The following is a 24580-nucleotide window of genomic DNA, read 5'->3' on the forward strand; positions in this document are numbered from 1 at the left end:
GATAGGAATTCGTGTCTGAAAACATCATCAAACGACGGTACAGAGCGTGGAAGTTACAGACGCCAGCGCCTCCCACTAGGCCACATCTTCGGCAACGCTGCAAACTTTAGGGGATACATCGCACAATGTTGTCTGTTATTCAGTGATCACTATTGATTGCTATAATCGCCATTGGAGGAGATAGAGCCATCTGCTGCATATAAAGACCTTCTCTTCTATGAATGTAGTGCTCTGTTACCTTGGTGGACGATTGTTTCGGATACATGTTTCCATCCACTGTTTGTTTTCCTCCTAAAATTCTCTAAAATATCCAAGGTTTTTCAGTAAACAAGACGAAAATAAATTGCAGATGGAAACCGATGGGCAAAAACGTCATCCATCAAGACGACAAAAAATCGTATTCAAACGAGACACGTTCTGTCTATGCAGCGGCTAGCTCCATCTGCGCGCCCGCTACGATCGCAGGTTCGAATCCTGCTTCGGGCATGGATGTGTGTGATGTCCTTAGGTTAGTTGTGTTTAAGTAGTTCTAAGTTCTAGGGGACAGATGAGCTCAGAGTTGAGTCCCATAGTGCTCAGAGCCATTTATCTCCATCTTCTGTGCTGGCGATTGTGGCAATCAGTCGCGATCACTGAATGACAAACATCACTGTGAGACGTTGTGCCTACGTTCCGTCAACACACAAAATCACATTTGCTGAGCAAGTGTGCAGTAGTAGAATTTGACGGCGCCTGTAGCTTTGACGTTCCGGTGCGTCGTTGAATGACGTTTCCAGATAAAGGTTCCTATCCTCGATCTGTTTCTCAATGCACCATCTATAGCCCGTCCAAGTTTGTCGCTATATTTCTGAGACACCCTGTATATGGATAATATTTGTGATGTCACATTCCTCCTGATGTCGTATGCATGTGGTGAGGAGTGAAGTGGAGACGGATGTATGGAACCGCATGAGTGTGACATCAGGGTTTCTGGGCTAAGATGTGTAATATGTATGGTTAGTTATCTGTGACTCAGACAGGTCGAGATTTGTTGATAAATTCAGACTTGCTCGTGCATTATGTTTCAGCCTTGGCTTGGGGGGCTTGGGGAGGAACAGGTCAGCTGTGTTCTAGTTGATTGTCGAAAACAATTAGAGCAGGGTACAGTCTATAATGTTAAAGAAGGGCACGTGTGATCTATGTAAGTGTTATCTGTGTGGTAAATTCTCCATGATGAGCTGCACATGATATTATAGCAATTCTCTGTAGATCCTATTAACTTGTAGACCTGGATATAACATAAGATTTGGCTGATATTTTTAACAAAATGGAGATGTGCATTACTTAACATCGAATTATTATTTTTGAGTACAAAGAGATGAGCAATGAAACAACAATATTATTGCGAACAACGATGAGGTAGTTGGAATAGATACTCGAATGTGGATATGCTCCAACTGTAGAATAAATATATGTAACAAGCTTACTTGTGAAATGTAAAGTACAAGAGTGAACTATGATATCAATAATCGTCGTACGTACTGTGTGGAGTGTCCTGATATTTATCTGCATGACACTTTTACGTCACCTTTGGCTAAAAAAACATGGTAGTACCAGACTTAAAATTACTGAAAAGATGGCGAGTTTTACACTGTTGAATTCTGTCTATATGTATTAAATGTCAGCAAAAAATAGTTACATTGTGCTCCACTGTACTTTGTGTCCATCACTTCTGTGCGGCATGAACTATAGGACAGGTTACTGAACATTTGCTGTGTTGTGTTGAACAATGTTCTGCAGTATGTACACGGCCGCAATAAAAAAACACAAAAGTTGAGTAGTATATAAATAAACCTTCCAGACAATCAAGAGATAGGAAAGATTAAAACCTGTGTTCTGCTTGCCTACATTTTTAATTACAGTTTAAGATAAAGAAAAAGGAAGTAAGACAAAGGAATCGGTAGATGTGATTTACGTGTACAAGCAAACGATTTCGATTTCAGAAAAAATGGAATATTTACTCGAGAGAATATGGTGGTGGTGGTTAGTGTTTAACGTCCCGTCGACAACGAGGTCATTAGAGACGGAGTGCAAGCTCGGGTTAGGGAAGGATTGAGAAGGAAATCGGCCGTGCCCTTTCAAAGGAACCATCTCGGCATTTGCCTGAAACGATTTAGGGAAATCACGGAAAACCTAAATCAAGATGGCCGGAGATGGGATTGAACCGTCGTCCCCCCGAATGCGAGTCCAGTGTCGAGAGAAGAGCTTCACAAATTGAGCAAGTCAGTAACACATTGTTCCACATCTAGCACTTATACAAACAGTTATTTGCGTTGCCTTTGTTTGATAGAGGTAGTGGATGTCCTCCTGAAGGATTTCGGGCCAAATGCTATCCAATTGGCGGGTTTGGTCGTCAAAATCCCGAGCTGGTTGGAGGGCCCTGCACATAATGCTCCAAACGTTCTCAGTTGGGGAGAGATCCGGCGAACTTGATGGCCAACTTAGGGTCTGGCAAGCACACAGACAAGTAGTAGAAAATTTCGCAATGTGTGGGCGGGCATTATCTTGATGAAATGACAGTCCAGGATGGCTTGCCATGAAGGGCAATAAACGTGGCATAAGATATCGTCGACGTACCGCTGCGCTGAAAGGATGCAGCGGATGACAACTAAAGGGGTCCTTCTGCGAAAACAATGGCACCCCAGACCATTGTCAGTTCGTATGGGGAGCGACAGTCAGGCTGGTATCCCATTGCTGACCGGGCCGTCTCCAGACACGTCTTCACTGGTCATCGGGGCACAATTCTACTCCAGTAAATGAGATTCCAGGCCGAAGGAGGCGCTCCAGACAGTGGTGGGGTACCAATCTTATTGCCGCCCACCATACGGTCGAACAACCAGGGGTGATTTCTTGTCGTAGCAGAAGCCTGTAATCTACCCCCTCCTTCCTACTCTATTGTACACATTAAACAAAGTCTTTTATGAAGATTTGAGAGGAGCGAAGATAACAATAAACTTCCTAGTTTTCTTAGCTTGTCATGTTGAGATGGCTCCAGTTCTTCTTGTCAAGGGTCTGATTCTTGAAGCTGAAAATCTCACATTTTAGGTCCTCACGGTTGGATTGATCGAAATATATTTGAAGAGTGTTGTTGCAGAATTTTTATTTTTACGTAAATATATTTTCTCACATTTTAGTATATCATACCGTCTTTTGATTTTTTTACATTAACAAAGATGAAATTACATTGTACGCACAAAAATTGAAAAATACGTCCGATCACACCAGAGGCATGCTTACGACTTCCACACACTGCAGAAATAACAGTATTCCAAAGGGCTTACAATTATCCTTAACAAATGATTTTCTACTATCCTTATTTTCGATTATTATTTTTAAATGAATCCAGAAATAAACATAGTAAAAAGTACAGGATTGCGTAATTAATAACAGAAATTTTAAGTGTGCCAATAATTCGTAATTTCAAATGTTTCCAAAAAAATAATATTAACTATACATTCAGAACTAGTACTTATCGAATATAACACCGAGACTAAAATATTTTACAAAGTAATTACTTTTCATAAATTTTAGCTTGAAATATAACATAAACTAAACTAAAGTCCTCCCGAAGAGCCCATGAAGGCCCAACGGTACCGACGGGCCGCCTTGTCATCCTCAGCCCATAGGCGTCCCTGGATGCGGATATGGAGGGGCATGTGGACCGCACACCGCTCTCCCGGCTATAAATCCGTTTCTGAGACCGGAGCCGCTTCTTCTCAATCAAGTAGCTCCTCAGTTCGCCTAACTAGGGCTGAGTGCGCTCCGCTTGCCCACAGCTCCCGGCAGACTGGATGGTCACCCATCCATGTGCTAGCCCAGCCCGACCGGTGTTACCATTGCGGTAAGGCCGTTGACCCTGACATATAACATACTGTGTATAAAATAATATGAAAGTTTTCATAAAAGCAACTTAGATAATACTGACCTGTCCAGAATTCGAGCCGGCCGGTGTGGCCGAGCGGTTGTAGGCGCTTCAGTCTGGAACCGCGCGACCGCTAGGGTCGCTAGTTCGAATCTTGCCTCGGGCATGGATGTATGTGATGTCCTTAGGTTAGTTAAGTTTAAGTAGTTCTAAGTTAGGGTACTGATGACCTCAGATGTTAAGTCCCATAGTGCTCAGAGCCATTTGAACCATTTTTTAATCAGAATTCGAAAACTAACACCTGATCGACAACTACTGTTGAGGAAAAGTAATGCTGGATGAGGATGTCCCGTTACAGCCCCTTCGGTTCTTATCAGCGGCACACTTACAGCACAACGGTACTTCGACAATGTAATAAGCTCTGAGCACTATGGGACTCAACTTCTGAGGGCATCAGTCCCCTAGAACTTAGGACGATTTAAACCAAACTACCTTAAGGACATCATACACATCCATGCCCGAGGCAGGATTCGAACCTGCGACCGTAGCGGTCGCGCGGTTCCAGACTGTGGCGCTTAGAACCGCTCGGCCACCCTGGCCGGCTCGACGATGTGCATTACATCTACCGATTTCTGTCTGATTCGGGTAAGTCTTTCGTGGTGCGTATTCTTTTTTCTTTTTTTTTTGGCTTAGAGTGTATTTACCTGTAAACTTTGTGGAAATTCTTTACACAGACTGCCACAAGGACAACGTAAGTGTTACAATAAAGCTTGAGAAACGTAGACTGTTTGACAAAAAAAGTGAATCACACAGAATACATGGCTGGATAGCAGCGAAAATTTCTACGCCAGTGGGAATGTAAATGATTAGAGTTGCAATTCTCTATAATAGGTAGAACGGCCACTAGACTAGTGCTGTTCACGTTATGAGTTGTTACTAGTTGTAGTAAGGTATGTAATGAATGCGAACAGCGCCAGATATTGAATGATCACTGCGAAGCACACAGAGACGCTGCATGCTCGTGTGAGACAGCGTTGCTGCACCGGACAGAGTTTGAAAGGGGCCTCACTGTGTGCTTCCATTTGGCAGGCTGGTTGAGTCGCACCAAATCCAGATTTGTGGAACATTGTGGTGTGACGGTTGCCCGATGTCGGACTATATGGAAACGTGAGGGCAGGCACACACGTTGTCAAAGTTTTGGTGTGTCACACCACCACAACGGACAATCGCCGTGTTGAACACCAAGCACGTCATAAAATCTTTACATCTGCAACTGTCATATGAGAACAAATAATGGAGTCTCTGCAACAATTCGTGTCATCGCGCACCGTTGTTTAAAACTAGCAACAGTTGGACAAGCGAATCCCTGGCACGTGGAAAGCTGCCGTTAACCCAACAACACAGACAGCTGCATTTGGAGTGGTGCTCTTATCAAGAAGTATAAACTGCAGATGAATGGCGTTGCGTTAGTTCGCCGATGAATCATGGTTCTGCAGTATCCTGGTTTCTATCGAAATGAAATATGGTGCCAGTCTGGGTAGAGGTCTTCTTCTTCCAATGTTTTGAGGAGGTACAGCAGTGTCAGTCTACGCGTCTTGATGTGGGAAGCCATCGGGCATGACTTCCGGTCATGGCTAATAGTGACTGAGGGAATTTTGGTGGCGTAATAGTACGCGACAAACACTCCGTGGTACCTCCCAAAGCCGGCCGCGGTGGTCTAGCGGTTCTGGCGCTGCAGTCCGGAACCGCGGGACAGCTACGGTCGCAGGTTCGAATCCTGTCTCGGGCATGGGTGTGTGTGATGTCCTTAGGTTAGTTAGGTTTAAGTAGTTCTAAGTTCTAGGGGACTTATGACCTAAGATGTTGAGTCCCATAGTGCTCAGAGCCATTTGAACCATTTGTACCTCCAAAGCCAGAATATTGTAGTGGCATATTTCAAGATCAAAAATGCTCGTACACAAATGGCTCATGTCTGAAAGTTCTGTCTGTGTGCTGTTGAGGTCCTCGATAGAACACGTGAGGGACCAGCTCCGGTGCCCACACCGTCACAATGACACTATCTGTGATATCAAGGACGAGCTACAACAGTTGCGGGCCGGCTTGCCCCAGGAGAGGATAAAACGTCTTTATGACACCCTTCTGAACAAAATTGGTGCAAACATCCAGGCCAGATGAGATGCACCGTCATAATGATAAGTGGACTCATACTGACAAGTTCTCTGTAAACTTAATTCGATATTGTAATTCCTGAAATAACATCACATACCCTCTCAACCCATAATTTCATTTTCTGTCCTGTTTCCCTTCTGAATAACTCATTTCTCTCAATCCACAACATTATTCTCCACTATACCGTCATACACAGATATTGCTGAATCAGGATTGGTTCCCACAAATACACTCCTGGAAGTTGAAATAAGAACACCGTGAATTCATTGTCCCAGGAAGGGGAAACTTTATTGACACATTCCTGGGGTCAGATACATCACATGATCACACTGACAGAACCACAGGCACATAGACACAGGCAACACAGCATGCACAATGTCGGCACTAGTACAGTGTATATCCACCTTTCGCAGCAATGCAGGCTGCTATTCTCCCATGGAGACGATCGTAGAGATGCTGGATGTAGTCCTGTGGAACGGCTTGCCATGCCATTTCCACCTGGCGCCTCAGTAGGACCAGCGTTCGTGCCGGACGTGCAGACCGCGTGAGACGACGCTTCATCCAGTCCCAAACATGCTCAATGGGGGACAGATCCGGAGATCTTGCTGGCCAGGGTAGTTGACTTACACCTTCTAGAGCACGTTGGGTGGCACGGGATACATGCGGACGTGCATTGTCCTGTTGGAACAGCAAGTTCCCTTGCCGGTCTAGGAATGGTAGAACGATGGGTTCGATGACGGTTTGGATGTACCGTGCACTATTCAGTGTCCCCTCGACGATCACCAGTGGTGTACGGCCAGTGTAGGAGATCGCTCCCCACACCATGATGCCGGGTGTTGGCCCTGTGTGCCTCGGTCGTATGCAGTCCTGATTGTGGCGCTCACCTGCACGGCGCCAAACACGCATACGACCATCATTGGCACCAAGGCAGAAGCGACTCTCATCGCTGAAGACGATACGTCTCCATTCGTCCCTCCATTCACGCCTGTCGCGACACCACTGGAGGCGGGCTGCACGATGTTGGGGCGTGAGCGGAAGACGGCCTAACGGTGTGCGGGACCGTAGCCCAGCTTCATGGAGACGGTTGCGAATGGTCCTCGCCGATACCCCAGGAGCAACAGTGTCCCTAATTTGCTGGGAAGTGGCGGTGCGGTCCCCTACGGCACTGCGTAGGATCCTACGGTCTTGGCGTGCATCCGTGCGTCGCTGCGGTCCGGTCCCAGGTCGACGGGCACGTGCACCTTCCGCCGACCACTGGCGACAACATCGATGTACTGTGGAGACCTCACGCCCCACGTGTTGAGCAATTCGGCGGTACGTCCACCCGGCCTCCCGCATGCCCACTATACGCTCTCGCTCAAAGTCCGTCAACTGCACATACGGTTCACGTCCACGCTGTCGCGGCATGCTACCAGTGTTAAAGACTGCGATGGAGCTCCGTATGCCACGGCAAACTGGCTGACACCGACGGCGGCGGTGCACAAATGCTGCGCAGCTAGCGCCATTCGACGGCCAACACCGCGGTTCCTGGTGTGTCCGCTGTGCCGTGCGTGTGATCATTGCTTGTACAGCCCTCTCGCAGTGTCCGGAGCAAGTATGGTGGGTCTGACACACCGGTGTCAATGTGTTCTTTTTTCCATTTCAAGGAGTATATATATATATATATATATATATATATATATATATATATATATGGGGGGGGAGATATAAGATACCGTCACTTACTTTAAGTGGCATTGATACTGGCCTAATGCTGAAGTACTCTGAAATAATAAATCCAAGGACGTTTACTACATCAGAGATTATACGAAAGTTTCTGTGAAAACCTGAATACGACTACGGAATACAAGCTATCACCAGTTACTATAAACACCGCGGAAAGTAGAGCACTCTCAGAAAATGATGCAGTAAAGGCAATTTACTACATTAGAGGACACTCGAAAAAAATCTTTTTATAAACCTCCATTCCCGTTTGGGTCTGCTTAAAAAGAATAGTTACATATTATCTAATGGTTGAAATGGCTCTGAGCACTATGCGACTTAACTTCTCAGGTCATCAGTCGCCTAGAACTTAGAACTAATTAAACCTAACTAACCTAAGGACATCACACACACCCAAGCCCGAGGCAGGATTCGAACCTGCGACCGTAGCGGTCACGCGGTTCCAGACTGAAGCGCCTTTAACCGCACGGCCACACCGGCCGGCATATTATCTAAAAAGGGTGTTCTTGACACTGTGCATCTAACAACAAAAATGCCAAATGTACAGTTTGACACAAATGGAATGGCTACATTTAACGAGTACTCATTTGCTAAAATGGTAAACTTAAAGTACTGTGTGCAAATTCCACTGGAATATGGGGAAGACGCAACATTGTTTATAAGTTCACAAGATGAAACAGTGGTGTCAAAGATCCTTTTTTGTAATTTGTTGACTGAAGCAAATTGAGTGGCTGTCATGTTGAACTAAGTCTTTATGAAGCTAAAATTTATAGTGCTTTTCGTAGTTATACTTGTGTATTACGACAATAGTCAGTTCAAATTATAGACGGCCTAAAAGATCTCTCCCAAAAGCATCATTTTTAGTACGCTTTGTTCTACTAAATTGTCATAATATGAGACGTCGGCAGGTAGGCTCGTCTTAGATCTTATCTTGGAGTTAACTATTGGTGCTATTTAGTAGTTGATTATGATACGGAAAGGAGATACTGCATGTAAACTTTTTACAGAGCTCTGGCACCATAGTTTTGGATGGTATGTGTCACAGAATTGCTATCTCTGTACCACCAGATAAGGTAATACGTTCTGAACTACAAACGTAAGATTGAGATTACTGACTGGCTAATGTGGCTTCTTATTACTTTTATCTTAGCCCTACTTAAGGTTGTCAATAAATCAATTTCCATCACCTGACTTTTTTAGAATTTTTTAGTAATGGTTCACATGAGCAAGCATCATTCTTGGGGCAACACCAGAAAAATGTAATTGTAGTTCTTCTAATAATTTCCGGGTATGCAGCCGGATCCCGTCGACATTCTGCCACGATATTTCGGCCCAGAGACGTCCGGCCATCATCAGGTGAGTACACAACTACTGAAGAGCCCAGGTGCAGTCGCGGTATTTATGCCGATTCTCGCGCATGTGAAATGTACTGGCATCCTACAGCGCATGCGTCAGGTGTTGACATGCGCAGCATAGCCGAGTTGTACGTGCTGCCCTCGGTGGTGATAATAAAAGTTCATCTAGTCATTGAGTATCGAATGACACTGTCGATTCCGCTGTGATTGTATAATTTTAATAACAGGATTCCAATTTTTATCCAGCTGAAAGCCGTTGTCACGATTTATAAGATTATTGGCAAGACGTATTTCCACTGATTCCTTGATTACGGAATCCCAAAAACCGGAAACCGGGGATAAAATTTTTGTTCCATTGTATTCCATTGAATGTCCCAATGAAATACAATGCTCTGCTACTGCCGATTTTGACGGTTGCCGCAGACGGGTGTATCTTTCATGTTCTATACATCGTTCATGGACAGTTCTTGTCGTCTGGCCAATATATGCAGAACCACATTCACAGGGAATTTTGTAGACGCCTGCTTTCTTCAGTTGTAAATCGTCTTTAACGGATCCAACCAGGGCCTGGTTCTTTGCTGGATGACGGAAGATAACCTTGATTTTATTTTTCTTCAGTAATCGGCCTATTTTCGACGACACATTCCCGGCGTATGGAAGGAACGCAGTTGATTTAAAGTCGTCATCTGCGTCCTCAGTGCGTTGCTTCTTGTTATGATTGTTGCGCATGGCCTTCCTTATTTGCTAGTACGCCGTAAAAATGATGGGTCATTAGGACATTCTGTGTACAGGAAACCGACTCACACAGATCTGTATCGCCAGGCGTCAAGCTGCCATCACCCAGCACAAACAGCCGGCGTTCTCAGTACCTTAATACATCGAGCGCATATAATATCGGATGATGAAAACCTCCACGCAGAATTAGAACACTTGGAGAAGGTTTTCAAAGAGAATGGCTACACTTCTCGCCAAATAAGGAAGGCCATGCGCAACTATCATAACAAGAAGCAACGCACTGAGGACGCAGATGACGACTTTAAATCAACTGCGTTCCTTCCATACGCCGGGAATGTGTCGTCGAAAATAGGCCGATTACTGAAGAAAAATAAAATCAAGGTTATCTTCCGTCCACCAGCAAAGAACCAGGCCCTGGTTGGATCCGTTAAAGACGATTTACAACTGAAGAAAGCAGGCGTCTACAAAATTCCCTGTGAATGTGGTTCTGCATATATTGGCCAGACGACAAGAACTGTCCATGAACGATGTATAGAACATGAAAGATACACCCGTCTGCGGCAACCGTCAAAATCGGCAGTAGCAGAGCATTGTATTTCATTGGGACATTCAATGGAATACAATGGAACAAAAATTTTATCCCCGGTTTCCGGTTTTTGGGATTCCGTAATCAAGGAATCAGTGGAAATACGTCTTGCCAATAATCTTATAAATCGTGACAACGGCTTTCAGCTGGATAAAAATTGGAATCCTGTTATTAAAATTATACAATCACAGCGGAATCGACAGTGTCATTCGATACTCAATGACTAGATGAACTTTTATTATCACCACCGAGGGCAGCACGTACAACTCGGCTATGCTGCGCATGTCAACACCTGACGCATGCGCTGTAGGATGCCAGTACATTTCACATGCGCGAGAATCGGCATAAATACCGCGACTGCACCTTGGCTCTTCAGTAGTTGTGTACTCACCTGATGATGGCCGGACGTCTCTGGGCCGAAATATCGTGGCAGAATGTCGACGGGATCCGGCTGCATACCCGGAAATTATTAGAAGAAGAAATACGCCGGGAAAATTTCAGAAGTCACGTAATTGTAGTTATTGACCAGTTAACAAGGTATGTTATTACTTTCACCTTGGACTTCTGCTAGGTTACATTTGCCATGAAAGTTTTAGGTGATTATATATACCAATTAAGTTCCTACTGCGAACCTCAATTGCACTGCAGATATTGTGGAAAAAGAAAGTGCTATTGCTGTGCGGTTTTACACAGAATGGGTTGTTGTGAGGCAGGGGCTCGTATTCATAGCCAATAAAAATATTGTAATAATACTTAGCAAGAGTATTTTTTGTGCAAACATATACTTTCTAAACGTAACAATGCCTATTGACATTTACAGACTAAAGTACGAGAAATTACAGTGCCAGTGGTGTTTGTTGCAGGATTCTAGAGCGAGACATTTACGAGATACAATATTTTGAAGATTCCCCACCCCTACACTTATTCAATACCTGCGGTTAGTACACACTAAAGAACAACACCAGTGCATACACTACTTATGTGGATTCTGACCCGTAACGAGACAATAGATAATCATAGTTTGTGTTCAAAATGACCACTGCCAGTGGCAATACACGCTTCCAGTCTGGTATGGAACGACTGCTGTACACGTTTGGCATTTCAGCAGAGATATCCAAGCAGGCTGCAGTAATACGTCGTTGAGTATCATCTGGTGTACTTGGTATGTCCTTGTAGACAACGTCTTTCAGCTTTCCCCACAGGAAAATGTCTATATGCGTCAAATGCAGCGAACGGCCCATGTAAGGTACAGGTCCTCTGCGTCCAATCCAACGATTTGGTAACAATTCGTGAAGACTATGGGCTGGGCAGCCATCACGTTGGTACCACACATTTCTCCTAGTCTGCAGAGGAACGTCTTCTAGCATGCGTTGAAGATGGTCTGCTAGGAGGTTGCGATACTTGTGCGCGTTCAACGTTCCGTCTGTGAAAAATTGGCCTATGAGCTGACGGTTCACTATGACACACCACACGTTTAACTACATGGACGCTGACGTTCCACCTGTCGAAGTTAACGAGGATTGTCAGCAGAGTAATACTGCATGGTTTGGTGGTATACCTGGTCATGATTGGTAAATACCGCTTCATCAAATGGTTCAAATGGCTCTGAGCACTATGCGACTCAACTTCTGAGGCCATAAGTCGCCTAGAACTTAGAACTAATTAAACCTAACTAACCTAAGGACATCACACACATCCATGCCCGAGGCAGCATTCGAATCTGCGACCGCAGCGGTCGCTCGGTTCCAGACTGTAGCGCCCAGAGCCGCACGGCCACTCTGGCCGGCACCGCTTCATCACTAAACGAGATACCTATAGCTGGAGTATCCTGTCTTAATGCACATGTACAGAAGTTAACTCGATTCTGATAATCGTTTATATGCAGCTCTTTATGGAGAGCTAGGTGATAGGGATGGAACGTATATCGATGGAGACTCCATAGGCCACTTGACTGACTCACCCCGCCGGCCGCGGTGGCCAAGCGGTTCTAGCCGCATCACTGCGAACTGCGCTGTTACTACGGTCGCAGGTTCGAATCCTGCCTCGGGCATGGATGTGTGTGATGTCCTTAGGTTATTTAGGTTTAAGTAGCTCTATGTCTAGGGGACTGATGACCTTAGATGTTAAGTTCCATAATGTTTACAAGGGATCCTCCCCATCGCACCCCCCTTAGATTTTGTTATAAGTTGGCACAGTGGATAGGCCTTGAAAAAGAACACAGATCAATCGAGAAAACAGGAAGAAGTTGTGTGGAACTATGAAAAAATAAGCAAAATATACAAACTGAGTACTCCATGCGCAAGATATGCAACATCAAGGTCGTCCGAGCTCAGGAGCGCCGTGGTGGCGTGCTTAGCGTGAGCAGCTGCGGAACGAGAGGTCTTCGGTTCAAATCTTCCCTCCAGTGAAAAGTTTTTTCTTTATTTTCGCAAAGCTATGATCTGTCCGTTCGTTCATTGACGTCTCTGTTCACTGTAATAAGTTTAGTGTCTGTGTTTGCGACCGCACCGCAAAACCGTGCGATTAGTAGACGGAAGGACGTGCCTCTCCAATGGGAACCGAAAACATTTGATCGCAAGGTCATAAGTCAACCGATTCCTCCACAGGAAAACACGTCTGATATATTCTATACACTGGTGACGGCATGTGCGTCACATGACAGGAATATGTTGTCGACCCTCCTAACTTGTACACTTGGCGAATGGGTAAAAAGATTCTTCTACCTTGCCCGATTTAGGTTTTCTTGTGGATGTGATAATCACTCCCAAAAACGTGGTGAAAACATAAGAGTTTGTCACATAAACAGCAACAAATGAATGCAACAGTTTCACAGTCGCACAGTTTTCCCTGTGCTCTGTCAAAACTTATGTTTTTAACGTTTTCAAATTTTTCCGTGTGTAGGCCGTCAAATCCTGCATATGTCCAAGCAAATCTGAACATGTCCTGGAATTTTGGAGAGCGAAGTTGATTATGTGTGAATGCCTGAACTTTGATAATAGACGCCGGCCGGAGTGGCCGTGCGGTTTTAGGCGCTACAGTCTGGAACCGAGCGACCGCTACGGTCGTAGGTTCGAATCCTGCCTCGGGCATCGATGTGAGTGATGTCCTTAGGTTAGTTAGGTTTAATTAGTTCTAAGTTCTAGGCGACTGATGATCTCAGAAGTTAAGTCGCATAGTGCTCAGAGCCATTTGAACCATTTGAGCCATAATTGACACACGATCGCGAAAACAATACTCCTCTGTGTACCTGGGCAGCTTTGGAAAATCATAGAATCTTTTAACAAAGTATTTCACGGACGGACGGACAGATAATAATTGTCTGAAAATAAAAAATTGAACTTTTCACTCAAGGGAAGACTTGAACCAAGGACCTCTCGTTCCGCCGCTGCTCGCGCTAACCACGGGACCACGGCGCTCCTGAGCTCAGATTATCCTGGATGTTGCCTATCTTTTGCATGGACTACTCAGTTTGTATATTTTGATTTTCTTCATAGTTCCACACAACTTCTTCCTGTTTTCTCGATTGATCTGTGTTCAGTTTTTCAAGGCCTAACCACTGTGTCAACTTACAACTAAATCTGAGGGGAGTGCGATGGGGAGGTTCCCTTGTTAGAGCCATTTGAACCATTTTGACTCACCCCACTTCCTCGTGTGATTGTGCGGGAGCTAACGTGTGGATCGACTGCAACAGCAGCAAGAACATTAATTTCCCCTCTTCTGTCGCCACTTGTTTCCTTCTGTTACATTGTCTAGGTGTTACAATACCACTTTCACGCAACTGGCTGAAGAGGTTGACAAATAATTGCCGAGATAGTTGACGTCTATTAGGATAAGTTAGCGCATGCACCGTACAAGAACGACCTGTATACTTCCTACATTCTCCATACAACATGAGCCTATCGACTTTTTCAGCTTAAATAAATCCCGTCGTCCATTCACGACCTACTGCTTGGGCTGTCACACACTAACTGTCTAGCGAGTCACAATGCACTCAAGGAACATACAAGCACACCGTAGGCAAAATTACATCATACCTAGAAATTACGTAGGCTGAATGGCACAAAAAAGTGTCGGTGTGTAAACTTTTCAAAATACATTTTTCGTCATTGTATGTTGATTTCGGATTTCTTTGACCGGCCTATTTACAAGAAAAGTGTTGTTTCTTAAGAAACAGTTGAAAAATGTGGTTGGGAGACCCTAATTAATGCGTTTGTGTGTATGGGGGGGGGGGGGGGGGGGCGGAGAGGGGTGCATGTGCCAACTCTCTTCGCCTGCCTCTCCCTTCCCTTGTCATCAAGCACTTGAATGTAGGTAACTCTTGTGTGTGTCATCACAGGTACATACACCGTGAGCCAGAAGCCCATAGATACACTAGTCAAGCTAAAGACTAGAAAATGCATCAACATAATGAATTTGTTTGAAATAATAAGATACAGGTTTAGACGCATATGTCTGAAGACATAGCCTTTCACATATAAACATCATGTGAAGTGGATACAGCGTATCAATCGATCGCATCGCTGAAAAATATTACAGAAAGGGATGGGTCCTGCGCCACTCACTTCTAATTGAGAACGTTGCGGTGAATACAGTTCGTAGAAAACAACAATAAAACGAATTTGTTAAAACAGTTTCGGAAGGATGAAGGAAGAAAGATTAAGGTTTAACGTCACATCGACTACTAACTGTTACGTTGTTAATATTTGCAGCCATTTACGTTCAGTTGCTACTTCAATTACGTTTTTCGTGTAGCTAAGAAAAAATTCGATCCCTTTTTAACTGAATGTTTATTATTGGTTTCAACCAAACATGTTTTACTTATTTGTATTTGCCAGCATCAGTAGCTTCTACGCCTTCGTTTCTTTTTGTGCGCTCATTATCTCTGAAATAAGCTCTAGATGAGCACAGTATGAGTTTTCAACTAACTGCTGCGCCACGAATCAGTACAGGCGTGGATTTGGGGAATTTTTGTTAATCCCGCGCAGCTATGCCTGGGAGTCAGTAGATAAGGGACCGATTGGCACATCGGATGGCAGGTGCGGGCGATGTTAATATTTGGCAAACGATTCTGCAGGGGCAGATTTACTACCGCTCGCAAGATAGAAGGCACGGCCCGGCGGGCACTGAATACAAGTGTGAAGAAATCAGCGCAGCGCAGGCCAACGACGTGCTGTGAAGAACCCGTACGTTGCAGTTACAACAGCGACTAGAGGCCTATGTGTAGGGACCGAAGCGAGCTTAGAAAATCTGACGTTTTAATTATCAAAGAGCACTCAACTTGTACCCTCCAGAGCAACTTTTTGTTCGCGTCTAGAGCCGGTGAGAATAACGATTGCTTAAGTTTCAAGCCAACCACGATGACCTTTAGGTGACGGATATCGCTGAAGCTACCTCCATACTCGGCTGCACGGACGCGTCATTGCCGTGGCGTGGCGCGTTGTACCTTGGAGCGCTACACCGGCGCGAGGAGCGAGTGGCCTGCTAGACTCCGCTCTATGGGTGACATCGTCCGGAGGACTGCAAGCTGCCGGCCGGAGTGGCCGTGCGGTTCTAGGCGCTACAGTCTGGAACCGAGCGACCGCTCCGGTCGCAGGTTTGAATCCTGCCTCGGACATGGATGTGTGTGATGTCCTTAGGTTAGTTAGGTTTAATTAGTTCTAATTTCTAGGTGACTGATGACCTCAGAAGTTAAGTCGCATAGTGCTCAGAGCCATTTGAACCATCTGACTGCAAGCTGCCGTCTGCAGAGGGGTGGCGGGGCGCGAACTCGCGCCTCCTGGGTGCAGAGCTCTCTGCGTGCGGCCGGAGCTGCTAAGGCTTACTACAACGACGGCGGTCGGTTGTCCCCCTTCGACGGTCTACATGGGGTGCACGAGTCGCGCTTGAGGGAGCAGTCAACCGTGTTCTGGAGCACGTGGCGACCGCTTAGCCGTGGCGTGAATAGGAGCGCTACGTCCGCAATGCTGGGCGACTGGGCGCCGCCGGTGCAGATTCCGGCATTGGCGTGGTGTGCGGCACCATCGCCGAATTCAGCAGAAGGCCCGTTGTGTATCTTCGATGTAATAAAGTCAGCGACACACTTGCCTGTGTTTTTCTGCACGCTTCGACGTGAGTCACCCCTCTCTCTCAAACCTGACCTCTCGATCGTTCTGACGTATTACAACCCATGAGTTCGGGGGGGTTCTAACATAGCAGTATGTCACAACTGGCATTTCGCTGTGCATCGCGTTGCATACTGTACATTACACTTGACCTTGTTATTTGGTGAACTACCAGCAGTCATTGGTGAAGTGATCCATTCTTCTGGGGCAGCAGAGCAGATGCGTCTACTCACGTTGCTTTTCCCTTAAGTAGACGCGCCTCTTTCTGTTCCGTTATTGTTTAAGCTCTACATTGTTTACACAATTCTCCTGATTCGCACTTAAGGCCTTAAACTACTGACTGCTTATAGTTGTTGTAGACATACAGTGAGTGTAGAATTTTTTAATAAAAAAGAAAAGGTTCAACAAAGAAAATTTCAGCATTTAACATAATAAAAATCAATAAATGTAAAACGAAACTTCACCATACCAAGTGATGTGATAGGTATATGACCAAGGTTGTGCAAGACAGTTTCTTCAAAGAATAAACAAAGGAAGGATGTATGGAGGACATCAGGGGATTATTTAATGGTTAAAGTCCTTTGTGACCATGACCGACGACAATATGGACAGCTCACATGTAGAAAGTCCCTTGCTGAAGAGTAATGCGTAAATAAATGAGCTTTCGTCGTTGGACTCATTCTTTATTTCGAATTTTTGAAATAAATTTTGGTTCAAATGGCTCTGAGCACTATGGGACTCAACTGCTGAGGTCATTAGTCCCCTAGAACTCAGAACTAGTTAAACCTAACTAACCTAAGGACATCACAAACATCCATGCCCGAGGCAGGATTCGAACCTGCGACCGTAGCGGTCTTGCGGTTCCAGACTGCAGCGCCTTTAACCGCACGGCCACTTCGGCCGGCTTAAAGAAATTTTGGTTCATTTGTTTGTAGCTATTATTTTATTATTCATGCTAACAAGCTCGAATTCAACTAGAGGTATCCATATCAATTACTTCAATCCTTACTTCCTTCTTCTGCACACTGCCCTCCGATGTCTTCGGAAGGTAATGGTGCAAAGTGCTGATCTCATTACCATCAAGCTCAGCCGTTGTTTCGGTTTTTAGTGGGACATATAAAGTACTTCGCGAGATCCGGCAGGAAAATGAGAAAAAAGAAAGAAACATGGTGTTTCCTATGTAATCCAACTAGACGCAGTTGTTCGAGGAAGGTCATGCGTCTCCTAAATGCGATTCTGTTCATCAGTGAAGGACAATAGATTATATGTTTATTATACAGGGTGATTCAAAAAGAATACCACAACTTTAAAAATGTGTATTTAATGAAAGAAACATAACATAACCTTCTGTTATACATTATTACAAAGAGTATTTAAAAAGGTTTTTTTCACTCAAAAACAAGTTCAGAGATGTTCAATATGGCCCCCTCCAGACACTCGAGCAATATCAACCCGATACTCCAACTCGTTCCACACTCTCTGTAGCATATCAGGCGTAACAGTTTGGATAGCTGCTGTTATTTCTCGTTTCAAATCATCAATGGTGGCTGGGAGAGGTGGCCGAAACACCATATCCTTAACATACCCCCATAAGAAAAAATCGCAGGGGGTAAGATCAGGGCTTCTTGGAGGCCAGTGATGAAGTGCTCTGTCACGGGCTGCCTGGCGGCCGATCCATCGCCTCGGGTAGTTGACGTTCAGGTAGTTACGGACAGATAAGTGCCAATGCGGTGGCGCTCCATCCTGCTGAAATATGAATTGTTGTGCTTCTTGTTCGAGCTGAGGGAACAGCCAATTCTCTAACATCTCCAGAAACTGTAGTCCAGTTACAGTAGCACCTTCGAAGAAAAAGGGACCAAAAACTTTATTGGCTGAAATGGCACAGAAAACGTTCACCTTAGGCGAGTCACGTTCATACTGAGTTGTTTCCCGCGGATTCTCAGTGCCCCATATACAGACATTGTGACGGTTGACTTTCCCGTTAGTGTGGAAAGTTGCTTCATTACTAAACACAATCTTTGAAACGAAAGATTCATCTGTTTCCATTTGAGCAAGGATAAAATCACAGAAATCGAGTCTTTTAATCTTATCAGCTGCAGACAGTGCTTGAACCAATTTCAGACGATAAGGTTTCATAACTAACCTTTTTCGTAGGACTCTCCATACAGTTGATTGTGGAATTTGCAGCTCTCTGCTAGCTCTGCGAGTCGATTTTCCTGGGCTGCGAACAAATGCTTGCTGGATGCGTGCTACATTTTCATCACTCGTTCTCGGCCGTCCAGAACTTTTCCCTTTGCACAAACACCCATCCTCTGTAAACTGTTTATACCAACGTTTAATACACCACCTATCAGGAGGTTTAACACCATACTTCGTTCGAAATGCACGCTGAACAACTGTCGTCGATTCACTTCTGCCGTACTCAATAACACAAAAAGCTTTCTGTTGAGCGGTCGCCATCTTAGCATCAACTGACGCTGACGCCTAGTCAACAGCGCCTCAAGCGAACAAATGTACAGCTAAATGAAACTTTACAGCTCCCTTAATTCGCCGACAGATAGTGCTTAGCTCTGCCTTTTGTCGTTGCAGAGTTTTAAATTCCTAAAGTTGTGGTATTCTTTTTGAATCACCCTGTATTATAGAATTCAGTCTGCGTTCCTCCCCAATTGATGTGGAGTGCTAGGAAAAACTTGATTTCTTACCAGACGTCATTGTTTGAATGATTGAAGTGGTTTATTACATAACAGTCAAACGATTCTAAATAAACTTCTACATCTAAGTCTGGACAAGAAGATATGTCGTGACAGAAACGAGGTTGAATGGGTATATGCTTATCTTTGGAATTGAGGACTGAACACATCGTGACACAGTGTTCTAAGACATATGGTAGTCAACGCCCAGGAGGAACAGTGAAGGCAACAGTCGAATTTGTTAAGAAACATACTGGTAATAAGCTAGAGATAAATGAGCTTGTAATACATATAATAACAGCATGTAATTAATTTATCAGCAAAACCGGAACAATCACTTAGGTACCACGTACAGCGTCTCAGTACGACTTCGTATTGGGTTCAGGTTACTACATGAAGAGCAAATAACTGCTGATCTCTGTTCCCATTTCTATGTTGCGATCATAGAAACAAAAATTGGCAAACTTTCTTTCTGCTGCTCTAGTTTCTGTAAATGGAAAGATAACAACACAGCTGTGAACTTTGACAAATGTGAACGAGAACGAAATCAGGAGGAAATCAAAGCTGTGAGCGCCGGCTCCATGTTCCTGTGGGGAATGAGGGATCGATCCGCAGAGGTGGCAGACATGCGCGCATGAGCTCTCCTCGCTCTGCCGATTCACTGATGCTTCCTTCGCACTAAGCAAAACGATTCTAAATAGAGGATCGCTAACTATGCGGTTCCTTGCTGATTTTATTTAAGCCGTCTCCTCGTTAGCAGGAACGCTCTCGTCTTATGCTCCTATTCTGTTAAATCCGTATGAAACAATGTCGCAACAAAACACACTTCTGGAATAAAATTCTGAATACTCCATTCAACAAATATATAAGCTTACAAGTTTCTTGTGAAATAGCAACGAACTCCTCGCCTCAAGAGCACTTAAGAGGATGAGGGTGTCTTGATGATCTTCCTAAGCTAATATAAGGAATGAAGAAATATATACAATTGACATTGTTTCTGAGACGAAATCTTATTAATTTTCGGATATTAAATATATTGAGTATGGTCGTTTCACTGTCTGTATCAGCGTAATTGAGATAAGACCTTAAGTGTACGTAGCGTAGCCCGAAAGAGTAATATGCAAAATTATATAGCACTTGTTTTCGTGTATCTGTCACTAACTTAGACAGGAGATACGAATCATAACTCAGGACTGGATAAATAAGGATTTTAGTTGCATAGATGCCGTCTCTGTAGTAAGGTATAGGGTGACACGAAAGTCAGTTAACATTTGAAAATTCAATATTTCACAGAATAATGTAGACGGAGGGGTAATACCTTGAAATGACATGTGGTGTTATTGAAACCAAAAATAGTATACAAAATGACTTGCAGATCTCGTTTCATGTGATACAAAAGCAATAATTAGCATAACAACTGATTTTTAGAAAAGCCGACGTTGTTTATAACAAATGCTCAACATGTCGCCCACAATTCATCGACAATGCCTGTAGTCGAGGGTCAATGTTTTGACTATCACTGTACAGTATATCAGTAGGTATGGTGAGATATTGCCGTAGGATGTTATCTTTTAGAATCCCTAATGAGGCAGGACTATCGCAGTGGACTTACAACTTTAGGTAAATCTACAACCAATAATCACAGCGATTGAGGTCTGGGGGAACTGGGTGGTCAAGCATTACGGAAGTGGTAGCTAAACACGCGACCCTCATCAAACGCTGCGCGCAAGAGACCTTTCACACGGGTAGAAATGTGGGTTGCAGCACCATCCCGCATAAATATCGTACCTACCAGTAGGTGTTTATCAGCCAACCTAGGGATGATGCGAATCTCTAACATATTGACGTACTTCGCACCCGTCACGCTGAGAAATTTTGAAATTTGTGTTAAGGCCTTATGAGACCAAACTGCTGAGGTCATCGGTCCCTAAGCTTCGCTGAGAGTTTGAAAAACAGCACACCACATTTCCTCTCAGTAAAGGGTCCGATCACGACTGATGTGGTAAATCCCCGTGACTTTATCGACACGCAATGGACTTTCCACGACATTCTAGGGTTTTCGGTAGGCCAAATTGTGCAGACCAAATTGTGCAGATGCGTATGTTGACAGGCCTTCGGGATGTGAAATGGGCTTCGTCGGTCCACAACACATTAGACCACCAATCGCCGTCTTCCCTATTTTCTGAAGTGCCCACACCATAAATGCTCTCCGTGTCCCTCTCTCACTACAACTCATTTTATACACGATTGTTATGCGGCGTCACTGACGTGTTGCTGTCCAGCGCCATTTGTCGGCCAGTTTTGGCACTCGTTTTTGGTTTCAATAAAACCCCATCTCATTTTAGGTATGTATGTCAATATTTACCTCTGTAGCTACATTATTCCGTGAATTAGGGCATTTTCAAATGGGAGCGGATTTTTGGGTCACCCTGTACGTGAACCAGTATCTGATGCTATTGGTAACATGTTTTACATGTGTTTCGATGTTTATGTGCTAATGTACCCGTGAGCCTAACGGATGGGAAATCCACTGAGATAAGCGACTTTGAAAGTGGGAAGGTTGTTATGGTCCGGCGCCTGGAAACGATCACCTCAGAAACGTCGAAACTAGTCGACTGTGCCGACCGAAGTGGCCGTGCGGTTACAGGCGCTGCAGTCTGGAACCGCGAGACCGCTACGGTCGCAGGTTCGAATCCTGCCTCGGGCATGGATGTTTGTGGTGTCCTTAGGTTAGTTAGGTTTAACTAGTTCTAAGTTCTAGGGTACTAATGTCCTCAGAAGTTGAGTCCCATAGTGCTCAGAGCCATTTGAACCAAAGTCGACTGTCGCGAGCATCTACAGGAAGAGTCCGAAGGACGGTGAAACCCCGAGTAGGCGACTAGATATTGGACTTCCACAACTCATCAGAGAACGAAGAGGCCAGATGCTTTCTCGCTCTATAAAGAACGATAAGCGGCGGCTAATGGCACATCTAACAACACAGTACAATACGGGTGCAGGTAAACGTCTCTCGAAGCACACCGTTCAGAGCACATTGGTAAACATGAGGCTAGACAACAGTCGACCTTCCACGTGTTCCCGTGTTGATCCAACGACTTCGTCAGTTATCATTGAAATGGGAAAGGGATCCTAGAGATGGAGGTGTGTCGCCTCCAAACATGCACCGCGCTACGGACGCAGATCGTTGGGTGCAATGTAGTGGTATGGAAAACTATCATCTGGGCTTCCGTGCGACCTGTGAAAGTAAAAGAAGGCAAGATGACAGTTTTGTACTACGTGAGCAGTACTGTGGACCATCTGCATCCCTTAATGGCTGATGTCTTCCTTGATGTCAATGAAATCTTCTAGCAGGTTACGGGCAGAATCGTACCACAGTGGTTTGAGGATCTTGAAAGTAAACGCAGATTTAGTCAGACGGAACACGTATCTGGAGCCAACTGCTCGTCCATAAAGCAGCATCCCGTTATTTACATCGATTGCGTGACATGTACGTAGATAACTGGTGACCCATACCTTTGGAAACCTACCAAGCGTACGTAGAACCCGTGCCAGGCACAATCGCTATTCTATGACGTTCGGTAGGTGAAACAACTCGATATTGAGCAAGTGGCCATAATGTTTTGGATAATCGACGTATTTCATTACCTATGTCGAACATAATTGTGGCTCAACAGATTTTCTGTGAGTGAGAAATCTGTATTTTGTACAGAATATTTAGAATATTCCTTCAGTTATACGTGGTCATTGTGGATGGTATGCACAGTGCATGCACAACGGAGTATATACATTAATTCCCCCTTTATTTCTGCAAGGTATCCACGGCGGAGCTTCGCAAGAAAGATATCAATTTGCTCATCTGGTTTTAGAGCGAATTTGGATAGTATAAGGATGGAGACCATTTGCTTCCGCCGTAGACAAACGTAGAGAATTCGGATTATACCTCCAGACGATTCGATCCAGTTATTATTGGGTTTATCGAATTCCACATGAAGTTTCATACAAGCAAATTCTCATTACATATACAGTCTGCATGTATTATAGGCTTAATAACTCGTCCAGCAGTCTGTAATAGCTGAATGTTACCTTTATCCATAGGCAGTTGCCGGCCGGAGTGGTCGTGCGGTTCTAGGCGCTACAGTCTGGAACCGCGAGACCGCTACGGTCGCAGGTTCGAATCCTGTCTCGGGCATGGATGTGTGTGTCGTCTTTAGGTTAGTTAGGTTTAAGTAGTTCTAAGTTCTAGGGGACTGATGACCTCAGAAGTTGGGTCCCATAGTGCTCAGAGCCATAGGCAGTTACAAATTATCTTTAAAAGTTAGTTGCCTCATATGAGCATGGCCTCGTTTAACGGTTAACGCCCTATATACTTATATGGATATGGTGTCTGTTCTTTCGGACATGTCTGAAAGAACGGACACCATATCCATATAAGTATATAGTTGTGGCAATACCGGTCATGACCTACTTCTGTGCGGATGCACGCATACTACCCGAACTCATACGAGACTTGGTAAGAATGTCTTCCACGAGTAATGAGTGTATTGAGTAGGAACACTACGAATGTAGTGTGTGGACATATAAGATGAGAATGTTGGTCTCGCGGGAGGCGTGCGGGAGATAGTCCCTGCAGTCGCACTATCCTCTGTACCCTCAGTGGCCCAGATGGACAGAGCGTCTGCCATGTAAGCAGGAGATCCCGGATTCGAGTCCTGGTCGGGGCACGCATTTTCACCTGTCCCCCGTTGATATATATCAACTCTCGTCAGCAGCTGAACGTATTAATAAATAATTCTAATTAACGTCCTAGGTTCAGGTGAGCAAACACGAATCGAATCCTCGAGCAGGATTATCTACCGTTGGTGTTCTTAGGACGTTTTACATTCGCCCATCCAAATGCTGGGTTCTATCTCCCTCTCCGCCTTATAATCACAAAGACAAAATAGAGGAAACACACAAGAGAATATGTACGCAATTGAAAAGTGGTTTGGGTACTCGCTTTTCTCTCGGGTAAATGACCAAGTGACGATACGAATGACATCCGTTCATAGAAACAAAATACTCACCCGTTAATTGTAAATTTGAACACGGAAATAACGGTGCGAGTGGGAAATAGAGAAAAAGCCCAAAAGCTCAACTAAAAAGTGTCCACTATAGAATATGGCGTACCCTCTAGGCGTACCCTCTAGCTTGACTGGTTTTCTGTCTCGCCACTCTGACAGGCATTGAGGTAATATTACAACTACACAGATAGTTTCAGTGCCACGACGCTGTTACGAGGAATAGTTGGATGCTATTAAACCAGGATGCGGTCTGACGTGAGA

The sequence above is a fragment of the Schistocerca nitens genome, chromosome 3 (assembly GCF_023898315.1).
Source record: "Schistocerca nitens isolate TAMUIC-IGC-003100 chromosome 3, iqSchNite1.1, whole genome shotgun sequence".
Lineage (NCBI taxonomy): Eukaryota > Metazoa > Arthropoda > Insecta > Orthoptera > Acrididae > Schistocerca > Schistocerca nitens.